Here is an 8,976-nt window from a genome sequence, read left to right on the forward strand (position 1 = left end):
GGGCCTCAGAGCACCCGCCAATGGGAATTCACGGCCTCACCGCCATGCTGCCTATTGGCAACCGCTAGGTTAATCTGAAGGGCGGGAGGAAGCCGAGTTGCCATGTTTACTATTGGCAAAGGAACACCTGTGGAATAGTAAAACCTCCAGCTGTGGCTTTTCCCCAGAAGTGTCTAGTACTCATCATCCCATTTATTGTTCTTTGAGAAATGGGCCTCTGGGTTTCCTTTTGACTCTAAGCTGCTTAAATCTGATTTCTTCTTTGTATTAGCTCAGGAGGCTAGAGAACCACAGATCAAATCACACACTATTTGATCAGAAAGAAGAGCTCCTTTTCATATTGTGGTAGGCAGTTAGTCATGAGCCGGCAGCCCTAAGAGAAAAGCGAAAGGCTCATCTAGCTCCGGGCGCCAGGAGGGCAAGGCAATTTGCCATCTTCCTTCCTTAAGGCCTGAGGGAAACACACAGGGATGATTCATAGATTTTTCTCTTATCAAAAAGACCTAAGCAAGCATTTTGGTCAATGCCTAATTCCCATTAGGGCGATGGACTAACTGGGCAGTCTAATTGGGGCAACCTGGCTCGCATAGAGCAAGCGCAATTAGTTGATCAAGTTCCTCATTCCTACCTGTGAGGAAGGTGCGCAGGTGCAAGAAAGACCATGAGGATTCAAATTTAAAAGGACACAGGCAGCGTAAGGGGCCTCCTACTAATGAATATTCATGACATGCATGACCTCTAGTAATAAAAATAATGGTTAACTAGTACCTAGCCTGGTTGCCACCTGGCAATCTGCCCGCCCAAGAACCGTTTTGGGTGTGCTTCCTTTCTGTCCTTTCCTTTCTTTCCTATTAAATCTTCTTTTCTACCTACTTCATTCGTGGTTGCAGTTTCATTTGGCGCCTAGGGACAGATCTCTAATTTTAGTGATCTGGACCCAAAGAACCAAGGACTTCACAACACAGCTCAACACTCTCCCATCTGTTAACAATATCTTTCCTAGTGGTCCCAGGATTCGACAGTGCAGCCGCCCGTGGATTCTGTGTCTGCACCAGCCCTCACCATGCCCGAGTGGTGCCCCAGATGCTACTCCCTGGTGCTTTCATAACAGAACCTCTTTAAAGTGAGCTGTTTAATATTTCTTTTCTTTTTTCTTTTTACCAAAGGGCATGGGCATTTGCCAGAGAAAGACAGAGACAGAAAGGGAGACAGCACCCCCAAGAAGGTGTGGTCATACCAGAATCCCTTCTGCCCTGTTTCTTCATCATGGTGAATCTGAGGTGTGCACATGCATGCCTGGCATGTTTCTCATGTCTCCTGGGTTGGAATTCAAGCCCGGAAATAAGTCTTGTGGGATCCAGCTGAGACAGAAATAAGGCTAGAAAATGGTAGCAGGCAAGGGGCTGGAGCACCTGCCTGTGTGGCTAGGTACATAAAAAGATTGATTGGGGCAGAAAATTCCTCATTGGAGGTAATGTAGGTAGGAGATTTCCCATGGGCATTTCTAGCTGCTATCCAACGAGATAACTCAGTGGGCCCAGCCACACCTGATGTAGCCAATGGGATGAAAGCAATCAGTGAGCCTAGCCAGTGATCAATTGGCACAACGCTGGTTAAAGGATTGTAATAGAAACCCTATGGGAAGCTATTCCCGGGGCCCTCGAGCCACTCTTTCTTGTGCTGGGTCCACGTTTACCTCTCAGAGTGTACTTTCACTATTGGTGTGCTTCGTTCGATTCTTTGAAACACCCAGAACCTGGATACAACACAACTGCCTTAACCATTAGGCCTCAGGGCCAGCCCACATTTTTAGTTTTTTGAAGTTTTTATTTATTCCATGAGTGAGAAAGACACAGAAAGAGAGGCAGAAAGCAACCCCAACAGGGCCTTGATACTGCAATCCTCCCTACGTTTCCACCAACCTAGATCATGGGTACATGCATGCCCGCCATACTCAAAAGAGGTCCAAAGGAAGTCTCTCCATGGGAAGCAGTCACCTTCTCATTTGCATCAGCTTTGAGGAACACTGTGTTCTACCACTTCGGCTCCATCTAACCCCTCTAACATTTTTTTTCAAGAATAAGAAATCAAGCGGCTCCATAGCCTAGTGGTTAAGAAAGCCAGATCCTGTGTGGGTCTAGTATGTGTTGTTGGAATTCAGCCCAGGCAGCTTAAAAAGCATGTTGAGTATGTGTGTGTGTCCCAAATCCTGACAGGGTGGAACAATGGAGGGGAAAGGACTGTGGTGGCTGTGTTCGCACTCTCCCTCCCTCTCTGTCTTTCTCTTTCTAGGGCTAGCTCATGTGCCCTCTAGCAATTAAAAAAAAATAAAATTAAAATAAGAAACAGTCCAAGAAAACAGGCCAACCTTGCATGGCAGGTCTATCTGGTAGAGAGGGCAAATGCACACGTAATTCAAAGGTTTTCCCTTGCACTTTCTCATGGAGCTAACTGAGTGCCCTGGGGTACCAGACAGTTTTAGGGATTTAACCATGGGTAGAGAGAAGGATGTCTCTGTGGCTTTATCTGACGCTCTAGTGTAATGGGAACTTTTCCTTCACTCCTTCTCCCCGTCTCCACTACCCTCTGCCTCCCCTGGCCGGCTACATGAATGCTAGAGCATTCACAACAAACTGAGTTTCAACCAACCTGGAGGAACTGGAGATGGTAACTCTCCATGCGCAGGGACTCTAAAGAGGATTAAATAAAATTACTCAAATCAGGCAGTGAATCGAGTCCACAGTTCCTGAAAACCCATTGGGCCAATTGTTCTATACATCTCCAAAAGGATATTTCTTTCGCCTAAGCGCCTGACCCTGGTTTTCCTGCCCACCTGGAGGAAGGTGCTGCAGCTGGGAAAGTGAGAAAACCGCCCATCTGTTGTGTCCAGCCATGGCCATAAGAGGGCGATGGCGTCCTTTGAGCCAGCACAACTCAGGCAGCCAGGGCACAAGGCCCCACTGACCGGCTGTGTTCTTGGACCAAATGGGTCAAAGCTTGACAGCAATTGCTTTCATCCCAGGAGGGACAGACATGACCCTCATCCTGCCTATCCTCTCAGCACTCGTATTCTGGGAGCCTGTCACAAGGTTGGCATTGTGGATACCTGTTTACGGAGGAGAATACTGAGCTCCAAGAAGGACTAGAATTCACGTACAAGATGGCGTCAAGGCCAGGGTTCCTTCCAACTGCACCTGCTCTATCCCCAAGCCTGCACCACAAACCGACATTTCCTGAGTGCTTTGCTAGTCCTTTGTGGAGCACTTTGCAAACATCATGTTACTTATTCCTCGCATTCAGTCGGCTGGTCTTGGGGGTAAAAATTGCTATTCCCGATGGTCGTTTGGGGCCACTAAGTCTCCAAAACAGACTTCCAGCTGGAACAAGAATCCAAGACACCAGAGCCAGCCTGGTAGCCTAGTGGTTAAGGATGCTGAATCACGCATGACCCACTGCTGTTTGGATCTTGGCCCCAGTGGCTTGAAAAAGATGCTAGGTGCATGTGCATGCAAGCCCCAAATCCCAGCAGAACGGAGGAACAGAAAGAAAGGTTGCAGCATGACCATGTCCCAACAGGGATGCTTTCTCCCTCTCCTTTTCTGTCTCTCTTTGGCAAGTGCACACACCTTTAAAAATAAAGAAAGAATTTAAGACTCCAGACTTCCCACCCAGAGCTTTTGTCTCTGCAATACAGTTGCCTCTTCACTGTCATTTAGAGGAACGGGTGCCTGGAAGGAGAGCTACATATCCCAGAGGGGTTCGTTAAAAATAGAGACCCCTGCAGCACAGATTAAGGCATTCAAGCTCTGCAAAGGTAGGGCTAGCAGACTGCGTGCGTGAGCGTGTGCGTGTGTGTGTGCGTGTACGTGTTTGCGTGTGCGTGTGTGTTTTGACTCCCTATGTGATTTGAACTGCCGCTCAGGTCCATCATTCACTGATCCTCCCCTTATCTGTGCGTCTTTGTCATGGCAATCAATGTCACCCCTTGCCAAGGCAAAGTAATAGCCTCCTAGCTTGTCTCCCTAATTCTGTTTGTCCCCCTAGTATCAGATGGCCATACGGCAGCCAAAGAGTGTCTTTAAACAGATCGGACTAAATCACTTCGCTGCTTAAAATACTTCTGGCAGCTTTCTTTTTCTTTTCTTTTCTTTTGATCACTAAGAATAAAATATAAACTCATCTGGGGCCAGCAGGTGGCTGGATCTCACATAGCTAACTCCACAGTTCGAATCCCAGAACTGTGACTTGAAAATCATGCTGGGCGCATGTATGTGTGTGCCCGAAATATCCAAAGAGGAGATTGGACAGGAGGGGATTGTGGCATGGCCATCCCCCTGGGAGATGATTCCTCACTCTCCCTCTCTCTGGTGAGCACATGTGCCCTGTAGCAAACAAACAAAACCCCAAGCTCATTACGGCAGCCCTGTGGGTCTCTAGCCTCCGCCTTCTGCTAACCCACCGCCATGCATCACTATACTGCAGACCACTGGCCTCGCCTCGGCCCGTGGACACCAGCTCCTCCCGCTCCAGGACTGATGTGCTTTCAATTTTGTCTGCATGGAATTCTCTTCTCCCTGGCCCTGTGTGGCTGACCTTTTCTCCTCACTCACACCTTGCTCAAATAGCACCTCCTTGGGACCAGCAGTTAGCATAATGCTATGTCATTGGACTCCCACGTAGGCAACCGAGGTTCGAGTCCTGGACCTGGTGGCTTAAACTCATGCCAGGCATGTGTACAAGCGTGCCCAGGATACTGAAAGGAGAATGGAGGAGAGGGGATTGCGGCGTGGCCATCCCCCCGGGGGGGTGACTTCTCGCTTTCTGTCTCTTTCTCTGGTGAGTGCATGTGCCCTATAGCAAAAACCTCTTAAAAGAAAAAAAAAATAGCACCTCCTCAGAGAAGTCCTCTCTGACCATCCTACCTGGAAGAACCCTCTTCTCCCCTTATCACGTGACCCTGCTTTATTTCTTGTTACTGACTTTTCTTGCTTGTTTATTGCAGTCTCCCTGCACTAGTGTAGTGAGTGCCCTGAGAACAGGGACTGATCTGTTTTGGTCGGCGTGTACCCACACTCAGAGGACCGGGTGTGACACGTATGAGGCAGCCACAAAACTGGTGTTGAAGAAATAAGGTATCATTTCAGAACACTTGGCTTGCTCGTTCGCTCTGCGCCAGTCTTCCCCACTGGGTGTGAGCCCCAGCGTACTGGACGGTTCTCTGCCTGGTTCCTCGGCTTCATGCCTGCAGGTCCTTCTGTTACTATTGCTCTTCTGTTTTGACACTTTGACTTCTTGGGGACTTGCTGACCTGAGAGGGACGCCCAGCCCAGCACTGACCAGTTTCTAGCAATAGTGAACAACTGGCTAGGGGCATGCCTTCCCATTGCAAAACTCCCAACCCAGACCTTCTCCCCAACACCTTCATCACCTGTCTCTCAGGCCGACATCCACCTGCCCTCATCAGCCCAGAGCCAGGTTCCAGACAACCAGAGGCAGCGCTTATGTCTCAGAGCCGAGATTCCTCAAGCCAGTCACTCCGAGTGCTCGTCTGCGGAGCGCTGACCGCGTGCCGGACACCACGCCATTTGCTCCTCCACTTAACCCTGGTGACATCCTGAGGGGTTGCCTCATCCCTCACTTTCCGTGTGAAGCACCTGAGGCACAGGGACATTAATCGGCTTGCCCAAGGTCACACAGCCGGTGAATGGCAGAGCAGTTTCAAACTCAGACCACTGGCCCCTGTCTGGAATCCTCTGTTACCGAAGGTTCTGGACCATGCAGTGAGGCAAGAGAAAGAAGCAAAAGACATCGTGGTTGGAATGTGAGAGGTAACCGTGTCTTTGCTCATAGACAAGCCTGTGCACGTGGAAGGCCTACGGAACATACCAAGAGATACTAGAACAAATAAGAGAGTTCTGCTAGGTCAAAGGGTACAAGTTCAATACCACACTGCATCCCAGTGCTATGGGAAAAGCCCTGGAGCTAAGTCTGCAGACTGACCAGGAGGTGCTGTGACCTTCTGGACACAAACATGGCTTCTAGTGGCAGATGCCTGGGGTGGAACCGCACCTGAGTGGTGTGGGCAAATGACTTAGTCTCTGTGTGCCCGAGTTTGCTCATACTCCAAATGGACATTCATTAAAAATGGGAAAGGGGAAGAAAAAGGATCAGCTCATGAGTGTGTGGGGAGGATTCCTAGAATACTCGTCTTGAATCCCCAGGGGAGAGGTCTGAGGCCTCTGCTGGAAATGCAAGCAAAGTAAAAGGCTAGGGCTTTCCGTAGCAGGCCTCCCTCCAGTGTGCAAATGCCTGGATTCTTGGATTCCTGCGCATGTGTGTGGAAGCAGATGCCCTGGCAAATCAGAGGCACTTTGGCCGCAGTTAGGGCTCACTGCCACCAGGTGGCTCCTTGAGCCTGGTTATGGCTCCTGTGAGCTCTTAGTTGGGAATTGCAGAACACAATTACCTCTAGAGAACAAACTGACTTCTCCTAAGTGTGACTCCTGCCTGAAACCCATCTCTCTCCCTGGGAGGCTGGATATTGAGCCAGGAGATGCTGAGTTCCACAACACCCACGAGCAGGTATCTGGAGGGCACAGGACTCCAGCCAGAGAAGCTTGGTCACAGAACCAGAGGCCTGGGTGAGGCTGCAGTGGGAGGAGGGCCAGGCAGGGCCAGCAGAGGCAATGGAAGCCTGATGGCAAGGTCGCAAAGAGGCTTGGAGAGAGGAGGAGAACAAGGGCACCTTCCTCCACTGACCCTAGGGAGCAAGCCCCAGATGGGACTTGCAAGTGAACTCATTGTCTCTGCTTGTGCCCCATCGGCCAGAGTATACGGTGAAGTGCACACCTGAAGTCTCAGATGGGGATGGCCTATGTGTACAGGCGTGAATTCCTGAGTGTTGCAGGCAGGTGTGTGAACACATGGCTGGAAGAGGATGCACTGAGTTGTGTGCTCGTGGAATGGCAGGACGGATGGCATCTTTACAACTGGCACATGCAAGAGCACAGGTGTGAACTCACACTTCGATGACACCCTTGCTGGCCAGGAGGGCTCAGAGAGGAGCTGGTGGGCCCTATATGGACAGGGTAGCCCCTGGCCCTACCTTGACGGCTTTCCTGCTCCCAGGTTTTCTACAAGCAGACTGTGGAAAGGAGGCACCCAGAGCTTCTGGAAATTCTAGGCATTGAGAGGGTGCCTGCTAGTCATCTTGGACCGCCCTGACTGGCTGCTTGAACCCTTTAAACTGGCCATGAACGTGAAAGAGAAAAAAATAAAAGGAAGTAGGGCCAGTAGGTGGCAGGGGGGTTGGGGCACTGGACTCCCACATGGCCTACTGGAGTCCTGGACCTGGCGACTTGCTTTCTCACTCCCCCTCCAGCTCTCTCTTCCTGTGTCTCTCTGGTGAGCACATGTGCCCTATAACAAAATTTTTTAAAGAATTATTTTAGATGAAAGCAATCAGTGAGCCTAGCCAGTGATCAATTGGCACAACGCTGGTTAAAGGATTGTAATAGAAACCCTATGGGAAGCTATTCCCGGGGCCCTCGAGCCACTCTTTCTTGTGCTGGGTCCACGTTTACCTCTCAGAGTGTATTTTCACTATTGGCGTGCTTCGTTCGATTCTTTGAAACACCCAGAACCTGGATACAACACAACTGCCTTAACCATTAGGCCTCAGGGCCAGCCCACATTTTTAGTTTTTTGAAGTTTTTATTTATTCCATGAGTGAGAAAGACACAGAAAGAGAGGCAGAAAGCAACCCCAACAGGGCCTTGATACTGCAATCCTCCCTACGTTTCCACCAACCTAGATCATGGGTACATGCATGCCCGCCATACTCAAAAGAGGTCCAAAGGAAGTCTCTCCATGGGAAGCAGTCACCTTCTCATTTGCATCAGCTTTGAGGAACACTGTGTTCTACCACTTCGGCTCCATCTAACCCCTCTAACATTTTTTTTCAAGAATAAGAAATCAAGCGGCTCCATAGCCTAGTGGTTAAGAAAGCCAGATCCTGTGTGGGTCTAGTATGTGTTGTTGGAATTCAGCCCAGGCAGCTTAAAAAGCATGTTGAGTATGTGTGTGTGTCCCAAATCCTGACAGGGTGGAACAATGGAGGGGAAAGGACTGTGGTGGCTGTGTTCGCACTCTCCCTCCCTCTCTGTCTTTCTCTTTCTAGGGCTAGCTCATGTGCCCTCTAGCAATTAAAAAAAAATAAAATTAAAATAAGAAACAGTCCAAGAAAACAGGCCAACCTTGCATGGCAGGTCTATCTGGTAGAGAGGGCAAATGCACACGTAATTCAAAGGTTTTCCCTTGCACTTTCTCATGGAGCTAACTGAGTGCCCTGGGGTACCAGACAGTTTTAGGGATTTAACCATGGGTAGAGAGAAGGATGTCTCTGTGGCTTTATCTGACGCTCTAGTGTAATGGAAACTTTTCCTTCACTCCTTCTCCCCGTCTCCACTACCCTCTGCCTCCCCTGGCCGGCTACATGAATGCTAGAGCATTCACAACAAACTGAGTTTCAACCAACCTGGAGGAACTGGAGATGGTAACTCTCCATGCGCAGGGACTCTAAAGAGGATTAAATAAAATTACTCAAATCAGGCAGTGAATCGAGTCCACAGTTCCTGAAAACCCATTGGGCCAATTGTTCTATACATCTCCAAAAGGATATTTCTTTCGCCTAAGCGCCTGACCCTGGTTTTCCTGCCCACCTGGAGGAAGGTGCTGCAGCTGGGAAAGTGAGAAAACCGCCCATCTGTTGTGTCCAGCCATGGCCATAAGAGGGCGATGGCGTCCTTTGAGCCAGCACAACTCAGGCAGCCAGGGCACAAGGCCCCACTGACCGGCTGTGTTCTTGGACCAAATGGGTCAAAGCTTGACAGCAATTGCTTTCATCCCAGGAGGGACAGACATGACCCTCATCCTGCCTATCCTCTCAGCACTCGTATTCTGGGAGCCTGTCACACG

The sequence above is a fragment of the Tupaia chinensis genome, unplaced genomic scaffold (genome assembly GCF_000334495.1).
Source record: "Tupaia chinensis unplaced genomic scaffold, TupChi_1.0 Scaffold143602_1, whole genome shotgun sequence".
Taxonomy (NCBI): domain Eukaryota; kingdom Metazoa; phylum Chordata; class Mammalia; order Scandentia; family Tupaiidae; genus Tupaia; species Tupaia belangeri.